The sequence below is a fragment of the Hyla sarda genome, unplaced genomic scaffold (genome assembly GCF_029499605.1).
Source record: "Hyla sarda isolate aHylSar1 unplaced genomic scaffold, aHylSar1.hap1 scaffold_1610, whole genome shotgun sequence".
Classification (NCBI taxonomy): domain Eukaryota; kingdom Metazoa; phylum Chordata; class Amphibia; order Anura; family Hylidae; genus Hyla; species Hyla sarda.
In genome coordinates, this window is record NW_026608247.1 from 1,140 (window position 1) to 20,257 (window position 19,118).

Here is a 19,118-nt window from a genome sequence, read left to right on the forward strand (position 1 = left end):
GAGGTGGAGAGAATACAGGCAAAATACCAGGAGAGGTGGAGAGAATACAGGTAAAATACCAGGAGAGGTGGAGAGAATACAGGCAAAATACCAGGAGAGGTGGAGAGAATACAGGCAAAATACCAGGAGAGGTGGAGAGAATACAGGCAAAATACCAGGAGAGGTGGAGAGAATACAGGCAAAATACCAGGAGAGGTGGAGAGAATACAGGTAAAATACCAGGAGAGGTGGAGAGAATACAGGTAAAATACCAGGAGAGGTGGAGAGAATACAGGCAAAATACCAGGAGAGGTGGAGAGAATACAGGCAAAATACCAGGAGAGGTGGAGAGAATACAGGTAAAATACCAGGAGAGGTGGAGAGAATACAGGTAAAATACCAGGAGAGGTGGAGAGAATACAGGTAAAATACCAGGAGAGGTGGAGAGAATACAGGTAAAATACCAGGAGAGGTGGAGAGAATACAGGCAAAATACCAGGAGAGGTGGAGAGAATACAGGTAAAATACCAGGAGAGGTGGAGAGAATACAGGTAAAATACCAGGAGAGGTGGAGAGAATACAGGTAAAATACCAGGAGAGGTGGAGAGAATACAGGTAAAATACCAGGAGAGGTGGAGAGAATACAGGCAAAATACCAGGAGAGGTGGAGAGAATACAGGTAAAATACCAGGAGAGGTGAGAGAATACAGGTAAAATACCAGGAGAGGTGGAGAGAATACAGGTAAAATACCAGGAGAGGTGGAGAGAATACAGGCAAAATACCAGGAGAGGTGGAGAGAATACAGGTAAAATACCAGGAGAGGTGGAGAGAATACAGGCAAAATACAGGAGAGGTGGAGAGAATACAGGTAAAATACCAGGAGAGGTGGAGAGAATACAGGCAAAATACCAGGAGAGGTGGAGAGAATACAGGTAAAATACCAGGAGAGGTGGAGAGAATACAGGTAAAATACCAGGAGAGGTGGAGAGAATACAGGCAAAATACCAGGAGAGGTGGAGAGAATACAGGCAAAATACCAGGAGAGGTGGAGAGAATACAGGTAAAATACCAGGAGAGGTGGAGAGAATACAGGTAAAATACCAGGAGAGGTGGAGAGAATACAGGCAAAATACCAGGAGAGGTGGAGAGAATACAGGTAAAATACCAGGAGAGGTGAAGAGAATACAGGTAAAATACCAGGAGAGGTGGAGAGAATACAGGTAAAATACCAGGAGAGGTGAAGAGAATACAGGCAAAATACCAGGAGAGGTGGAGAGAATACAGGTAAAATACCAGGAGAGGTGGAGAGAATACAGGTAAAATACCAGGAGAGGTGGAGAGAATACAGGTAAAATACCAGAGAGGTGGAGAGAATACAGGCAAAATACCAGGAGAGGTGGAGAGAATACAGGCAAAATACCAGGAGAGGTGGAGAGAATACAGGTAAAATACCAGGAGAGGTGGAGAGAATACAGGCAAAATACCAGGAGAGGTGGAGAGAATACAGGTAAAATACCAGGAGAGGTGGAGAGAATACAGGCAAAATACCAGGAGAGGTGGAGAGAATACAGGTAAAATACCAGGAGAGGTGGAGAGAATACAGGTAAAATACCAGGAGAGGTGGAGAGAATACAGGTAAAATACCAGGAGAGGTGAGAGAATACAGGCAAAATACCAGGAGAGGTGGAGAGAATACAGGCAAAATACCAGGAGAGGTGGAGAGAATACAGGCAAAATACAGGAGAGGTGGAGAGAATACAGGCAAAATACCAGGAGAGGTGGAGAGAATACAGGCAAAATACCAGGAGAGGTGGAGAGAATACAGGCAAAATACCAGGAGAGGTGGAGAGAATACAGGTAAAATACCAGGAGAGGTGGAGAGAATACAGGTAAAATACCAGGAGAGGTGGAGAGAATACAGGTAAAATACCAGGAGAGGTGGAGAGAATACAGGTAAAATACCAGGAGAGGTGGAGAGAATACAGGTAAAATACCAGGAGAGGTGGAGAGAATACAGGCAAAATACCAGGAGAGGTGGAGAGAATACAGGCAAAATACCAGGAGAGGTGGAGAGAATACAGGCAAAATACCAGGAGAGGTGGAGAGAATACAGGTAAAATACCAGGAGAGGTGGAGAGAATACAGGTAAAATACCAGGAGAGGTGGAGAGAATACAGGCAAAATACCAGGAGAGGTGGAGAGAATACAGGTAAAATACCAGGAGAGGTGGAGAGAATACAGGTAAAATACCAGGAGAGGTGAGAGAGAATACAGGTAAAATACCAGGAGAGGTGGAGAGAATACAGGTAAAATACCAGGAGAGGTGGAGAGAATACAGGTAAAATACCAGGAGAGGTGGAGAGAATACAGGTAAAATACCAGGAGAGGTGGAGAGAATACAGGCAAAATACCAGGAGAGGTGGAGAGAATACAGGCAAAATACCAGGAGAGGTGGAGAGAATACAGGTAAAATACCAGGAGAGGTGGAGAGAATACAGGCAAAATACCAGGAGAGGTGGAGAGAATACAGGTAAAATACCAGGAGAGGTGGAGAGAATACAGGCAAAATACCAGGAGAGGTGGAGAGAATACAGGCAAAATACCAGGAGAGGTGGAGAGAATACAGGCAAAATACCAGGAGAGGTGGAGAGAATACAGGTAAAATACCAGGAGAGGTGGAGAGAATACAGGCAAAATACCAGGAGAGGTGGAGAGAATACAGGCAAAATACCAGGAGAGGTGGAGAGAATACAGGCAAAATACCAGGAGAGGTGGAGAGAATACAGGTAAAATACCAGGAGAGGTGGAGAGAATACAGGTAAAATACCAGGAGAGGTGGAGAGAATACAGGTAAAATACCAGGAGAGGTGGAGAGAATACAGGTAAAATACCAGGAGAGGTGGAGAGAATACAGGTAAAATACCAGGAGAGGTGGAGAGAATACAGGTAAAATACCAGGAGAGGTGGAGAGAATACAGGCAAAATACCAGGAGAGGTGGAGAGAATACAGGTAAAATACCAGGAGAGGTGGAGAGAATACAGGCAAAATACCAGGAGAGGTGGAGAGAATACAGGTAAAATACCAGGAGAGGTGGAGAGAATACAGGCAAAATACCAGGAGAGGTGGAGAGAATACAGGTAAAATACCAGGAGAGGTGGAGAGAATACAGGCAAAATACCAGGAGAGGTGGAGAGAATACAGGTAAAATACAGGAGAGGTGGAGAGAATACAGGCAAAATACCAGGAGAGGTGGAGAGAATACAGGTAAAATACCAGGAGAGGTGGAGAGAATACAGGTAAAATACCAGGAGAGGTGAAGAGAATACAGGCAAAATACCAGGAGAGGTGGAGAGAATACAGGCAAAATACCAGGAGAGGTGGAGAGAATACAGGTAAAATACCAGGAGAGGTGGAGAGAATACAGGCAAAATACCAGGAGAGGTGGAGAGAATACAGGTAAAATACCAGGAGAGGTGGAGAGAATACAGGCAAAATACCAGGAGAGGTGGAGAGAATACAGGTAAAATACCAGGAGAGGTGGAGAGAATACAGGCAAAATACCAGGAGAGGTGGAGAGAATACAGGTAAAATACCAGGAGAGGTGGAGAGAATACAGGCAAAATACCAGGAGAGGTGGAGAGAATACAGGTAAAATACCAGGAGAGGTGGAGAGAATACAGGTAAAATACCAGGAGAGGTGGAGAGAATACAGGCAAAATACCAGGAGAGGTGGAGAGAATACAGGCAAAATACCAGGAGAGGTGGAGAGAATACAGGCAAAATACCAGGAGAGGTGGAGAGAATACAGGCAAAATACCAGGAGAGGTGGAGAGAATACAGGCAAAATACCAGGAGAGGTGGAGAGAATACAGGTAAAATACCAGGAGAGGTGGAGAGAATACAGGCAAAATACCAGGAGAGGTGGAGAGAATACAGGCAAAATACCAGGAGAGGTGGAGAGAATACAGGTAAAATACCAGGAGAGGTGGAGAGAATACAGGCAAAATACCAGGAGAGGTGGAGAGAATACAGGTAAAATACCAGGAGAGGTGGAGAGAATACAGGCAAAATACCAGGAGAGGTGGAGAGAATACAGGTAAAATACCAGGAGAGGTGGAGAGAATACAGGCAAAATACCAGGAGAGGTGGAGAGAATACAGGCAAAATACCAGGAGAGGTGAAGAGAATACAGGCAAAATACCAGGAGAGGTGGAGAGAATACAGGTAAAATACCAGGAGAGGTGGAGAGAATACAGGCAAAATACCAGGAGAGGTGGAGAGAATACAGGTAAAATACCAGGAGAGGTAAGAGAATACAGGTAAAATACCAGGAGAGGTGGAGAGAATACAGGTAAAATACCAGGAGAGGTGGAGAGAATACAGGCAAAATACCAGGAGAGGTGGAGAGAATACAGGCAAAATACCAGGAGAGGTGGAGAGAATACAGGTAAAATACCAGGAGAGGTGGAGAGAATACAGGTAAAATACCAGGAGAGGTGGAGAGAATACAGGCAAAATACCAGGAGAGGTGGAGAGAATACAGGTAAAATACCAGGAGAGGTGGAGAGAATACAGGTAAAATACCAGGAGAGGTAGAGAGAATACAGGTAAAATACCAGGAGAGGTGGAGAGAATACAGGTAAAATACCAGGAGAGGTGGAGAGAATACAGGCAAAATACCAGGAGAGGTGGAGAGAATACAGGTAAAATACCAGGAGAGGTGGAGAGAATACAGGTAAAATACCAGGAGAGGTGGAGAGAATACAGGTAAAATACCAGGAGAGGTGGAGAGAATACAGGTAAAATACCAGGAGAGGTGGAGAGAATACAGGTAAAATACCAGGAGAGGTGGAGAGAATACAGGTAAAATACCAGGAGAGGTGGAGAGAATACAGGTAAAATACCAGGAGAGGTGGAGAGAATACAGGTAAAATACCAGGAGAGGTGGAGAGAATACAGGCAAAATACCAGGAGAGGTGGAGAGAATACAGGTAAAATACCAGGAGAGGTGGAGAGAATACAGGTAAAATACCAGGAGAGGTGGAGAGAATACAGGTAAAATACCAGGAGAGGTGGAGAGAATACAGGCAAAATACCAGGAGAGGTGGAGAGAATACAGGCAAAATACCAGGAGAGGTGGAGAGAATACAGGCAAAATACCAGGAGAGGTGGAGAGAATACAGGTAAAATACCAGGAGAGGTAAAGAGAATACAGGTAAAATACCAGGAGAGGTGGAGAGAATACAGGTAAAATACCAGGAGAGGTGGAGAGAATACAGGCAAAATACCAGGAGAGGTGGAGAGAATACAGGCAAAATACCAGGAGAGGTAAAGAGAATACAGGTAAAATACCAGGAGAGGTGGAGAGAATACAGGTAAAATACCAGGAGAGGTGGAGAGAATACAGGCAAAATACCAGGAGAGGTGGAGAGAATACAGGTAAAATACCAGGAGAGGTAAAGAGAATACAGGTAAAATACCAGGAGAGGTGGAGAGAATACAGGTAAAATACCAGGAGAGGTGGAGAGAATACAGGTAAAATACCAGGAGAGGTGGAGAGAATACAGGTAAAATACCAGGAGAGGTGGAGAGAATACAGGCAAAATACCAGGAGAGGTGGAGAGAATACAGGTAAAATACCAGGAGAGGTGGAGAGAATACAGGCAAAATACCAGGAGAGGTGGAGAGAATACAGGTAAAATACCAGGAGAGGTGGAGAGAATACAGGCAAAATACCAGGAGAGGTGGAGAGAATACAGGTAAAATACCAGGAGAGGTGGAGAGAATACAGGTAAAATACCAGGAGAGGTGGAGAGAATACAGGCAAAATACCAGGAGAGGTGGAAGAGAATACAGGTAAAATACCAGGAGAGGTGGAGAGAATACAGGCAAAATACCAGGAGAGGTGGAGAGAATACAGGTAAAATACCAGGAGAGGTGAAGAGAATACAGGTAAAATACCAGGAGAGGTGGAGAGAATACAGGTAAAATACCAGGAGAGGTGGAGAGAATACAGGCAAAATACCAGGAGAGGTGGAGAGAATACAGGCAAAATACCAGGAGAGGTGGAGAGAATACAGGCAAAATACCAGGAGAGGTAGAGAGAATACAGGCAAAATACCAGGAGAGGTAGAGAGAATACAGGTAAAATACCAGGAGAGGTGGAGAGAATACAGGCAAAATACCAGGAGAGGTGGAGAGAATACAGGCAAAATACCAGGAGAGGTGGAGAGAATACAGGCAAAATACCAGGAGAGGTAAAGAGAATACAGGTAAAATACCAGGAGAGGTGGAGAGAATACAGGTAAAATACCAGGAGAGGTGGAGAGAATACAGGTAAAATACCAGGAGAGGTGGAGAGAATACAGGTAAAATACCAGGAGAGGTGAAGAGAATACAGGCAAAATACCAGGAGAGGTGGAGAGAATACAGGTAAAATACCAGGAGAGGTGGAGAGAATACAGGTAAAATACCAGGAGAGGTGGAGAGAATACAGGTAAAATACCAGGAGAGGTGGAGAGAATACAGGTAAAATACCAGGAGAGGTGGAGAGAATACAGGCAAAATACCAGGAGAGGTGGAGAGAATACAGGTAAAATACCAGGAGAGGTAAGAGAATACAGGTAAAATACCAGGAGAGGTGGAGAGAATACAGGTAAAATACCAGGAGAGGTGGAGAGAATACAGGCAAAATACCAGGAGAGGTGGAGAGAATACAGGTAAAATACCAGGAGAGGTGGAGAGAATACAGGCAAAATACCAGGAGAGGTGGAGAGAATACAGGTAAAATACCAGGAGAGGTGGAGAGAATACAGGCAAAATACCAGGAGAGGTGGAGAGAATACAGGTAAAATACCAGGAGAGGTGGAGAGAATACAGGTAAAATACCAGGAGAGGTGGAGAGAATACAGGCAAAATACCAGGAGAGGTGGAGAGAATACAGGCAAAATACCAGGAGAGGTGGAGAGAATACAGGTAAAATACCAGGAGAGGTGGAGAGAATACAGGTAAAATACCAGGAGAGGTGGAGAGAATACAGGCAAAATACCAGGAGAGGTGGAGAGAATACAGGTAAAATACCAGGAGAGGTAAAGAGAATACAGGTAAAATACCAGGAGAGGTGGAGAGAATACAGGTAAAATACCAGGAGAGGTAAAGAGAATACAGGTAAAATACCAGGAGAGGTAAAGAGAATACAGGTAAAATACCAGGAGAGGTGGAGAGAATACAGGTAAAATACCAGGAGAGGTGGAGAGAATACAGGTAAAATACCAGGAGAGGTGGAGAGAATACAGGCAAAATACCAGGAGAGGTAAAGAGAATACAGGCAAAATACCAGGAGAGGTGGAGAGAATACAGGTAAAATACCAGGAGAGGTGGAGAGAATAAAGGCAAAATACCAGGAGAGGTGGAGAGAATACAGGTAAAATACCAGGAGAGGTGGAGAGAATACAGGCAAAATACCAGGAGAGGTGGAGAGAATACAGGTAAAATACCAGGAGAGGTGGAGAGAATACAGGTAAAATACCAGGAGAGGTGGAGAGAATACAGGTAAAATACCAGGAGAGGTAAAGAGAATACAGGCAAAATACCAGGAGAGGTGGAGAGAATACAGGCAAAATACCAGGAGAGGTGGAGAGAATACAGGCAAAATACCAGGAGAGGTGGAGAGAATACAGGCAAAATACCAGGAGAGGTGGAGAGAATACAGGCAAAATACCAGGAGAGGTGGAGAGAATACAGGCAAAATACCAGGAGAGGTGGAGAGAATACAGGTAAAATACCAGGAGAGGTAAAGAGAATACAGGTAAAATACCAGGAGAGGTGGAGAGAATACAGGTAAAATACCAGGAGAGGTGGAGAGAATACAGGTAAAATACCAGGAGAGGTGGAGAGAATACAGGTAAAATACCAGGAGAGGTGGAGAGAATACAGGCAAAATACCAGGAGAGGTGGAGAGAATACAGGCAAAATACCAGGAGAGGTGGAGAGAATACAGGCAAAATACCAGGAGAGGTGGAGAGAATACAGGTAAAATACCAGGAGAGGTGGAGAGAATACAGGTAAAATACCAGGAGAGGTGGAGAGAATAAAGGCAAAATACCAGGAGAGGTGGAGAGAATACAGGTAAAATACCAGGAGAGGTGGAGAGAATACAGGTAAAATACCAGGAGAGGTGGAGAGAATACAGGTAAAATACCAGGAGAGGTGGAGAGAATACAGGTAAAATACCAGGAGAGGTGGAGAGAATACAGGTAAAATACCAGGAGAGGTGGAGAGAATAAAGGCAAAATACCAGGAGAGGTGGAGAGAATACAGGTAAAATACCAGGAGAGGTGGAGAGAATACAGGCAAAATACCAGGAGAGGTGGAGAGAATACAGGCAAAATACCAGGAGAGGTGGAGAGAATACAGGCAAAATACCAGGAGAGGTGGAGAGAATACAGGTAAAATACCAGGAGAGGTGGAGAGAATACAGGCAAAATACCAGGAGAGGTGGAGAGAATACAGGCAAAATACCAGGAGAGGTGGAGAGAATACAGGCAAAATACCAGGAGAGGTGGAGAGAATACAGGTAAAATACCAGGAGAGGTGGAGAGAATACAGGTAAAATACCAGGAGAGGTGGAGAGAATACAGGTAAAATACCAGGAGAGGTGGAGAGAATACAGGTAAAATACCAGGAGAGGTGGAGAGAATACAGGCAAAATACCAGGAGAGGTGGAGAGAATACAGGTAAAATACCAGGAGAGGTGGAGAGAATACAGGCAAAATACCAGGAGAGGTGGAGAGAATACAGGCAAAATACCAGGAGAGGTGGAGAGAATACAGGCAAAATACCAGGAGAGGTGGAGAGAATACAGGTAAAATACCAGGAGAGGTGGAGAGAATACAGGTAAAATACCAGGAGAGGTGGAGAGAATACAGGTAAAATACCAGGAGAGGTGGAGAGAATACAGGTAAAATACCAGGAGAGGTGGAGAGAATACAGGCAAAATACCAGGAGAGGTGGAGAGAATACAGGCAAAATACCAGGAGAGGTGGAGAGAATACAGGTAAAATACCAGGAGAGGTGGAGAGAATACAGGTAAAATACCAGGAGAGGTGGAGAGAATACAGGTAAAATACCAGGAGAGGTGGAGAGAATACAGGCAAAATACCAGGAGAGGTGGAGAGAATACAGGCAAAATACCAGGAGAGGTGGAGAGAATACAGGTAAAATACCAGGAGAGGTGGAGAGAATACAGGCAAAATACCAGGAGAGGTGGAGAGAATACAGGCAAAATACCAGGAGAGGTGGAGAGAATACAGGTAAAATACCAGGAGAGGTGGAGAGAATACAGGTAAAATACCAGGAGAGGTGGAGAGAATACAGGCAAAATACCAGGAGAGGTGGAGAGAATACAGGCAAAATACCAGGAGAGGTGGAGAGAATACAGGCAAAATACCAGGAGAGGTGGAGAGAATACAGGCAAAATACCAGGAGAGGTGGAGAGAATACAGGTAAAATACCAGGAGAGGTAAAGAGAATACAGGTAAAATACCAGGAGAGGTGGAGAGAATACAGGTAAAATACCAGGAGAGGTGGAGAGAATACAGGTAAAATACCAGGAGAGGTGGAGAGAATACAGGTAAAATACCAGGAGAGGTGGAGAGAATACAGGTAAAATACCAGGAGAGGTGGAGAGAATACAGGTAAAATACCAGGAGAGGTGGAGAGAATACAGGTAAAATACCAGGAGAGGTGGAGAGAATACAGGCAAAATACCAGGAGAGGTGGAGAGAATACAGGCAAAATACCAGGAGAGGTGGAGAGAATACAGGCAAAATACCAGGAGAGGTGGAGAGAATACAGGCAAAATACCAGGAGAGGTGGAGAGAATACGGGCAAAATACCAGGAGAGGTGGAGAGAATACAGGCAAAATACCAGGAGAGGTGGAGAGAATACAGGTAAAATACCAGGAGAGGTGGAGAGAATACAGGTAAAATACCAGGAGAGGTGGAGAGAATACAGGTAAAATACCAGGAGAGGTGGAGAGAATACAGGTAAAATACCAGGAGAGGTGGAGAGAATACAGGTAAAATACCAGGAGAGGTGGAGAGAATACAGGTAAAATACCAGGAGAGGTAAGAGAATACAGGCAAAATACCAGGAGAGGTGGAGAGAATACAGGTAAAATACCAGGAGAGGTGGAGAGAATACAGGTAAAATACCAGGAGAGGTGGAGAGAATACAGGTAAAATACCAGGAGAGGAAAAGAGAATACAGGTAAAATACCAGGAGAGGTGGAGAGAATACAGGTAAAATACCAGGAGAGGGAAAGAGAATACAGGTAAAATACCAGGAGAGGTGGAGAGAATACAGGTAAAATACCAGGAGAGGTGGAGAGAATACAGGTAAAATACCAGGAGAGGTGGAGAGAATACAGGCAAAATACCAGGAGAGGTGGAGAGAATACAGGTAAAATACCAGGAGAGGTGGAGAGAATACAGGTAAAATACCAGGAGAGGTGGAGAGAATACAGGTAAAATACCAGGAGAGGTGGAGAGAATACAGGTAAAATACCAGGAGAGGTGGAGAGAATACAGGTAAAATACCAGGAGAGGTGGAGAGAATACAGGCAAAATACCAGGAGAGGTGGAGAGAATACAGGTAAAATACCAGGAGAGGTGGAGAGAATACAGGTAAAATACCAGGAGAGGTGGAGAGAATACAGGTAAAATACCAGGAGAGGTGGAGAGAATACAGGTAAAATACCAGGAGAGGTGGAGAGAATACAGGTAAAATACCAGGAGAGGTAAAGAGAATACAGGCAAAATACCAGGAGAGGTGGAGAGAATACAGGTAAAATACCAGGAGAGGTGGAGAGAATACAGGTAAAATACCAGGAGAGGTGGAGAGAATACAGGTAAAATACCAGGAGAGGAAAAGAGAATACAGGTAAAATACCAGGAGAGGTGGAGAGAATACAGGTAAAATACCAGGAGAGGTGGAGAGAATACAGGTAAAATACCAGGAGAGGTGGAGAGAATACAGGTAAAATACCAGGAGAGGTGGAGAGAATACAGGCAAAATACCAGGAGAGGTGGAGAGAATACAGGCAAAATACCAGGAGAGGTGGAGAGAATACAGGCAAAATACCAGGAGAGGTGGAGAGAATAAAGGCTTCACCGCATGCAGTAGTTGTAAAGTTTATTATATTCTGAAATATAAAAATTTTTATAGTTTAAAATAACACTGTGGAACATTACATGAAAAACTAAAAGAACTAGGAATATAAGAATTGGGGTAGAACGAGAAAGGAGGAGGGTAATGAAATAAGAGGGGGGGGGGTAGTGGAACGAGATAAGAGGGGGTTAGTGGAACGAGATAAGAGGGGGTTAGTGGAACGAGATAAGAGGGGGTTAGTGGAACGAGATAAGAGGGGGTTAGTGGAACGAGATAAGAGGGGGGTAGTGGAACAAGATAAGAGGGGGTAGTGGAACGAGATAAGAGGGGGTAGTGGAATGAGATAAGAGGGGGTAGTGGAACAAGATAAGAGGGGGTAGTGGAACGAGATAAGAGGGGGTAGTGGAATGAGATAAGAGGGGGTTAGTGGAACGAGATAAGAGGGGGTAGTGGAACAAGATAAGAGGGGGTAGTGGAATGAGATAAGAGGGGGTAGTGGAATGTGAGTAGAGGGGGGGTAGTGGAACGAGATAAGAGGGGGTAGTGGAATGAGATAAGAGGGGGGTAGTGGAACGAGATAAGAGGGGGTTAGTGGAACGAGATAAGAGGGGGTTAGTGGAACGAGATAAGAGGGGGTTAGTGGAACGAGATAAGAGGGGGGGTAGTGGAACGAGATAAGAGGGGGTTAGTGGAACGAGATAAGAGGGGGTAGTGGAACGAGATAAGAGTGGGTAGTGGAATGAGAGAGGGGGTAGTGGAACAAGATAAGAGGGGGGTAGTGGAACAAGATAGGAGGGGGTAGTGGAACGAGATAAGAGGGGGTTAGTGGAACGAGATAAGAGGGGGGGTAGTGGAACGAGATAAGAGGGGGTTAGTGGAACGAGATAAGAGGGGGTTAGTGGAACGAGATAAGAGGGGGTTAGTGGAACGAGATAGAGGGGGTTAGTGGAACGAGATAAGAGGGGGTAGTGGAACGAGATAAGAGGGGGTTAGTGGAACGAGATAAGAGGGGGTTAGTGGAACGAGATAAGAGGGGGTAGTGGAACGAGATAAGAGGGGGTTAGTGGAACGAGATAAGAGGGGGTTAGTGAAACGAGATAAGAGGGGGTAGTGGAACGAGATAAGAGGGGGGTAGTGGAACGAGATAAGAGGGGGTTAGTGGAATGAGATAAGAGGGGGGTAGTGGAACGAGATAAGAGGGGGTAGTGGAACGATATAAGAGGGGGTAGTGGAATGTGAGTAGAGGGGGGTAGTGGAACGAGATAAGAGGGGGGGTAGTGGAACGAAATAAGAGGGGGTAGTGGAATGTGAGTAGAGGGGGGGGTAGTGGAACGAGATAAGAGGGGGGGTAGTGGAACGAGATAAGAGGGGGGGTAGTGGAACGAGATAAGAGGGGGTTAGTGGAACGAGATAAGAGGGGGTTAGTGGAACGAGATAAGAGGGGGTAGTGGAACGAGATAAGAGGGGGGGTAGTGGAACGAGATAAGAGGGGGGGTAGTGGAACGAGATAAGAGGGGGGGTAGTGGAACGAGATAAGAGGGGGTAGTGGAATGTGAGTAGAGGGGGGTAGTAAAGCAAGTTAGGAGGGGGGGGGGACTATCCAAGTAAGTTGTCTAGAGTGAAATCAAGATGGCTCTTTAACTTGAACCATTAATTTATAGGGAATGTGTCATCAGAAACCGAACTATTGTTTACATTTCATTTCAGCCAAAAGGCCTTAAATTATGAGTTAACTGCTGGGAAGGGATCTTTACAGCATTACAGTGAGAGGTGACGCCAGAAGATAGAGAAGACCTTAGAAGCTAAGCCTCCCCCTCCTTGTGGAAGACCTCTTCAAAGGTAACAGAACATGCCCAGTAATGTTTCCTATTTTTGTTATCTATGTGTACAGGGTTTGCTGTAAAGCATCCTGAATGCTGTTAAGAGGCGACATGGTTGCCCCTGTTAGATTATACAAAAAAAAAAAATGATAACATCAGAAAATAGAGTCAGATACTGAAACAGGTTCTTTTTTGTAATCTGTTTCTAATAGGAGAGTCAGATAGGTTAAAAAAAACTAATAATAATAATAATTAAAAAAAGACACAGACTAAAGTATAAATGCATTGCATAGAGGCTTAATGCAGAATAAGATATGCAAAACAATGAGTGACATTACATCCAATATGTCCGTCATGATTGTCAGACAGGGCTGACTGCAAGGCATTTTGGGGAATGGGAAGGACTGGTGAATACTGGGAAGGAGTGAGGGGACTGGTGGATACTGGAAAGGACCGGGGGGGGACTGGTGGATACTGGGAAGGACCGGGGGGACTGGTGGATACTGGGAAGGACTGAGGGGACTGGTGGATATTGTGAAGGACTGAGGGGATAGGTGGATATTGGAAAGGACTGAGGGGATACTGGGAAGGACTGGGGGGGGGGGGGGGCAGGTGGATACTAGGAATGACCGGGGGGACTGGTGGATACTAGGAATGACCGGGGGGACTGGTGGATACTAGGAATGAGTGGGGGGACTGGTGGATACTGGGAAGGACTGAGGGGACTGATGAATATTGGGAAGTACTGGGGGGGACGGACTGGTGGATACTGGGAAGGACTGGTGGATACTAGGACTGGGGGGGGGGACTGGTGGATACTGGGAAAGACTGGTGGATACTGGAAAGGACTGGTGGATACTGGAAAGGACTGGTGGATACTGGGAAGGACTGGTGGATACTGGGAAGGACTGGGGGGGACTGGTGGATATTAGAAAGGACTGGGGGACTGGTGGATATTAGAAAGGACTGGGGGGGACTGGTGGATACTAGGAAGGACTGGGGGGGGACTGGTGGATACTAGGAAGGACTGGGGGGGGACTGGTGGATACTGGGAAGAACTAGGGAGACTGGCAGATACTAGGAAGGACTGGGGGACTGGTGGATACTGGGAAGGACTGGTGAATACTGGGAAGGACTGGGGGGGGGACTGGTGGATACTGGGAAGGACTGGTGGATACTAGGAAGGATTTGGGAGACTGGTGGATAATAGGAAGGACTGGGGGGACTGGTGGATACTGGGAAGGACTTGGGGGAACTGGTGGATACCGTGAAGGACTGGGGGAGAATGGGAAGGACTGGGGCAACTGGTGGAAACTAGGAAGGACTGGGGGAACGGGTGGATATTGGGAAGTACCGAGGGGGGGGGGAATGGTGGATCCTGGGCAGAACTGGTGAATACTGGGAATGACTGGGGGGGACTGGTGGATAATGGGAAGGACTGGGGGGACTGGTGGATACTGGGAAGGACTGGGGGGACTGGTGGATACAGGGAAGGACTGGGGGGACTGGTGGATACAGGGAAGGGCAGGGGGATACTGGTGGATACTGGGAAGGACAGGGGGATACTGGGAAGGACAGGGGGGACATTAATCTAATCTATAGTGACCAGTGCCAGGCAGCTGCTGGCATCAGAAGAGGCCACGACAAGATCATCATCACTTCTATATAAATCACCAGTCACAGCATACATGGGATTGTCACGTCGGGCAGATAAAGAGTGCAGCGCTATTCTAGTCCAAACCCTCTGTCCCTGCCTACTTGCGTACCTGCCCTAAACAACGGGTCCAAAACCACGATGACAGTCCATGACCTGGAGTATTGTGTACAGCCCCGAGCACCTGTATATAAGAAGGACATGACCTGGAGTATTGTGTACAGCATAGAGCACCTGTATATAAGAAGGACATGACGTGGAGTATTGTGTACAGCACCGATCACCTGTATATAAGGACATGACCCTGAGTATTGTGCACAGCACAAGGTATAGGAAAAAGCATGGGTGTAGGAGAGGTGAAGGTACAGGAACAAGCATGGGTGTAGGAGAGGTGTAGGTACAGGCACAAGCATGGGTGTAGGAGAGGTGTAGGTACAGGCACAAGCATGGGTGTAGGAGAGGTGTAGGTACAGGCACAAGCATGGGTGTAGGAGAGGTGTAGGTACAGGCACAAGCATCGGTGTAGGAGATGTGTAGGTACAGGAACAAGCATTGGTGTAGGAGAGGTGTAGGTACAGGCACAAGCATCGGTGTAGGAGAGGTGTAGGTACAGGCACAAGCATCGGTGTAGGAGATGTGTAGGTACAGGAACAAGCATTGGTGTAGGAGAGGTGTAGGTACAGGCACAAGCATGGGTGTAGGCGAGGTGCAGGAACAGGCACAAGCATCGGTGTAGGAAAGGTGTAGGTACAGGAACAAGCATGGGTGTAGGAGAGGTGCAGGAACAGGCACAGGTGTAGGTACAGGCACAAGCATGGGTGTAGGAGAGGTGTAGGTACAGGCACAGGTGTAGGTACAGGAACAAGCATGGGTGTAGGAGAGGTGAGGTACAGGTATTGGTACAGGAACAAGTATGGGTGTAGGAGAGGTGAAGGTACAGGAACAAGCATGGGTGTAGGAGAGGTGAGGTACAGGAACAAGCATGGGTGTAGGAGAGGTGAAGGTACAGGAACAAGCATGGGTGTAGGAGAGGTGCAGGAACAGGCACAGGTGTAGGTACAGGCACAAGCATGGGTGTAGGAGAGGTGTAGGTACAGGAACAAGCATGGGTGTAGGAGAGATGTAGGTACAAGCACAAGCATGGGTGTAGGAGAGGTGAAGGTACAGGAACAAGCATGGGTGTAGGAGAGGTGTAGGTACAGGCACAAGCATGGGTGTACGAGAGGTGTAGGTACAGGCACAAGCATCGGTGTAGGAGAGGTGTAGGTACAGGCACAAGCATGGGTGTAGGAGAGATGTAGGTACAGGCACAAGCATGGGTGTAGGAGAGGTGTAGGTACAGGCACAAGCATCGGTGTAGGAGAGATGTAGGTACAAGCACAAGCATGGGTGTAGGAGAGGTGAAGGTACAGGAACAAGCATGGGTGTAGGAGAGATGTAGGTACAGGCACAAGCATGGGTGTAGGAGAGGTGTAGGTACAGGAACAAGCATGGGTGTAGGAGAGGTGAAGGTACAGGAACAAGCATGGGTGTAGGAGAGGTGTAGGTACAGGCACAAGCATGGGTGTACGAGAGGTGTAGGTACAGGCACAAGCATCGGTGTAGGAGAGGTGTAGGTACAGGCACAAGCATCGGTGTAGGAGAGATGTAGGTACAAGCACAAGCATGGGTGTAGGAGAGATGTAGGTACAGGAACAAGCATGGGTGTAGGAGAGGTGAAGGTACAGGCACAGTCATGGGTGTAGGAGAGGTGAAGGTACAGGAACAAGCATGGGTGTAGGAGAGGTGAAGGTACAGGAACAAGCATGGGTGTAGGAGAGGTGTAGGTACAGGCACAGTCATGGGTGTAGGAGAGGTGAAGGTACAGGAACAAGCATGGGTGTAGGAGAGGTGAAGGTACAGGAACAAGCATGGGTGTAGGAGAGGTGTAGGTACAGGCACAAGCATGGGTGTACGAGAGGTGGAGGTACAGGCACAAGCATCGGTGTAGGAGAGGTGTAGGTACAGGCACAAGCATCGGTGTAGGAGAGGTGTAGGTACAGGAACAAGCATGGGTGTAGGAGAGGTGAAGGTACAGGAACAAGCATGGGTGTAGGAGAGGTGAAGGTACAGGAACAAGCATGGGTGTAGGAGAGGTGTAGGTACAGGTACAAGCATGGGTGTAGGAGAGGTGAAGGTACAGGAACAAGCATGGGTGTAGGAGAGGTGTAGGTACAGGTACAAGCATGGGTGTAGGAGAGGTGAAGGTACAGGAACAAGCATGGGTGTAGGAGAGGTGAAGGTACAGGAACAAGCATGGGTGTAGGAGAGGTGCAGGAACAGGCACAAGCATCGGTGTAGGAAAGGTGTAGGTACAGGAACAAGCATGGGTATAGGAGAGATGTAGGTACAAGCATGGGTATAGGAGAGGTGTAGGTACAGGCACAAGCATGGGTGTAGGAGAGGTGTAGGTACAGGCACAAGCATGGGTATAGGAGAGGTGTAGGTACAGGCACAAGCATGGGTGTAGGAGAGGTGTAGGTACAGGCACAAGCATGGGTGTAGGAGAGGTGGAGGTACAAGCATGGGTATAGGAGAGGTGTAGGTACAGGCACAGGTGTAGGTACAGGAACAAGCATGGGTGTAGGAGAGGTGAGGTACAGGTATTGGTACAGGAACAAGTATGGGTGTAGGAGAGGTGAAGGTACAGGAAAAAGCATGGGTATAGGAGAGATGTAGGTACAGGCACAAGCATGGGTGTAGGAAAGGTGTAGGTTCAGGCACAGGTGTAGGTACAGGAACAATCATGGGTGTACGAGCGGTGTAGGTACAGGAACAAGCATGGGTGTAGGAGAGGTGTAGGTTCAGGCACAGGTGTAGGTACAGGAACAAGCATGGGTGTAGGAGAGGTGTAGGTTCAGGCACAGGTGTATGTACAGGAACAATCATGGGTGTACGAGCGGTGTAGGTACAGGAACAAGCATGGGTGTAGGAGAGGTGTAGGTACAGGCACAGGTGTAGGTACAGGAACAATCATGGGTGTACGAGGGGTGTAGGTACAGGAACATCCCTGGGTATAGGAGAAGTGTAGGTACAGGAACAAGCATGGGTGTAGGAGAGGTGTAGGTACAAGCACAAGCATGGGTGTAGGAGAGGTGTAGGTACAGGAACAAGCATGGGTGTAGGAGAGATGTAGGTACAAGCACAAGCATGGGTGTAGGAGAGGTGTAGGTACAGGAACAAGCATGGGTGTAGGAGAGGTGTAGGTACAGGCACAGTCATGGGTGTAGGAGAGGTGTAGGTACAGGAACAAGCATGGGTGTAGGAGAGATGTAGGTACAAGCACAAGCATGGGTGTAGGAGAGGTGTAGGTACAGGCACAAGCATGGGTGTAGGAGAGGTGTAGGTACAGGCACAAGCATGGGTGTAGGAGAGGTGTAGGTACAGGCACAAGCATGGGTGTAGGAGAGGTGAAGGTACAAGCACAAGCATGGGTGTAGGAGAGATGTAGGTACAGGCACAGTCATGGGTGTAGGAGAGGTGTAGGTACAGGAACAAGCATGGGTGTAGGAGAGGTGTAGGTACAAGCAAAAGCATGGGTGTAGGAGAGGTGTAGGTACAGGCACAAGCATGGGTGTAGGAGAGGTGTAGGTACAGGCACAAGCATGGGTGTAGGAGAGGTGTAGGTACAGGCACAAGCATCGGTGTAGGAGAGATGTAGGTACAGGCACAAGCATGGGTGTAGGAGAGGTGTAGGTACAAGCACAAGCATGGGTGTAGGAGAGGTGTAGGTACAGGAACAAGCATGGGTGTAGGAGAGATGTAGGTACAGGCACAAGCATGGGTGTAGGAGAGGTGTAGGTACAAGCACAAGCATGGGTGTAGGAGAGGTGTAGGTACAGGAACAAGCATCGGTGTAGGAGAGATGTAGGTACAAGCACAAGCATGGGTGTAGGAGAGGTGTAGGTACAGGAACAAGCATGGGTGTAGGAGAGGTGTAGGTACAGGCACAGTCATGGGTGTAGGAGAGGTGTAGGTACAGGAACAAGCATGGGTGTAGGAGAGATGTAGGTACAAGCACAAGCATGGGTGTAGGAGAGGTGTAGGTACAGGCACAAGCATGGGTGTAGGAGAGGTGTAGGTACAGGCACAAGCATGGGTGTAGGAGAGGTGTAGGTACAGGCACAAGCATGGGTGTAGGAGAGGTGAAGGTACAAGCACAAGCATGGGTGTAGGAGAGATGTAGGTACAGGCACAGTCATGGGTGTAGGAGAGGTGTAGGTACAGGAACAAGCATGGGTGTAGGAGAGGTGTAGGTACAAGCAAAAGCATGGGTGTAGGAGAGGTGTAGGTACAGGCACAAGCATGGGTGTAGGAGAGGTGTAGGTACAGGCACAAGCATCGGTGTAGGAGAGATGTAGGTACAGGCACAAGCATGGGTGTAGGAGAGGTGTAGGTACAGGCACAAGCATGGGTGTAGGAGAGGTGTAGGTACAGGCACAAGCATGGGTGTA